This window comes from Alosa sapidissima, chromosome 11, assembly GCF_018492685.1.
Source record: "Alosa sapidissima isolate fAloSap1 chromosome 11, fAloSap1.pri, whole genome shotgun sequence".
Taxonomy (NCBI): Eukaryota; Metazoa; Chordata; class Actinopteri; order Clupeiformes; family Clupeidae; genus Alosa; species Alosa sapidissima.
The window spans coordinates 27097346-27098138 of record NC_055967.1 but is presented as its reverse complement, the minus strand read 5'-3'; the positions used below and the strand labels follow the sequence as shown (position 1 = coordinate 27098138).

The following is a 793-nucleotide window of genomic DNA, read 5'->3' as shown; positions in this document are numbered from 1 at the left end:
ACGGGATAGGGTTGAGAAACGGGCCACAAACGCTCACCCATTCCTTCTTCTCTAGAACACGCAGAAACTTCGTCAGCTATCAGAACTCTGCAGCATATTTCAGACACCAATATGGCGCGTCACATTTGGAAAAAATATCTCACCAACGACCCCAGCGCGTCCTTGCAATGGAGACTTTCCTTGAGCGTGCAACCGGTGAATTCTGAGATACAATTGTCATTTTAAAATCGCGCTGTTCGTCGTCTTCAAATAGGCTATGGCCATTTAGTGGAGCAGAACTCTAAGAGGTGAAAAAAATCTGGACACGTCAGGCTGCATGTGTCGAGTGGTGATTAGACACACACGGTTCCGTATGGTTGCAGCTTTAATTGTGCCGTTTTTATACAGTTAGTACGTGTTGCGAGTCAGAAGTTCACTTTGAAGTAATAAAGTCCCAGTGGTAAACTGCTAAATGGTTTTTCGCGCTCGCCAACCATCAGTTATTTCACCGGTTAGTTTCGCTCGCGCCGTTCCACCTGCTCGTGGAGACTCGTGCGGTGTTATATTTGTTGAATCCCTGTCCTTCTCTTTTTTTTCCTTTTGAATTGGTTCAGAACCAATAAAAATCCTCCTTTGTTCCTATGATCCGACTAATAGGCTTGCTGAGTCCTGAAGCAGCACTACCCCCTACTCTGTCACATTTTAACAGCAAACCGTCACAATTTAACAGCAACCATCCATCGGGGTATTTTTGGCCAAATGTGAACAGAAAAGAACAGATGAGTGATTCTCTCATTTATTCATTCACCCTGTC

General features: G+C 44.6%; 1 protein-coding gene across 3 annotated transcripts in view; it reads right to left on the bottom strand.

The window, feature by feature from the left end:
- The window catches only part of LOC121724678 (protein arginine N-methyltransferase 8-B), a 45266-nt gene extending 44740 nt beyond the window's left edge, over positions 1 to 526 (bottom strand). For all 3 annotated transcript variants that reach the window (XR_006035255.1, XR_006035256.1, XM_042111432.1), the window contains exon 1: positions 1 to 526. This exon is cut by the window's left edge and continues 330 nt beyond it. The gene's annotated coding sequence lies outside the window, so the exon portion shown is untranslated.
- Between the last annotated feature and the right edge of the window lie 267 nt (positions 527 to 793).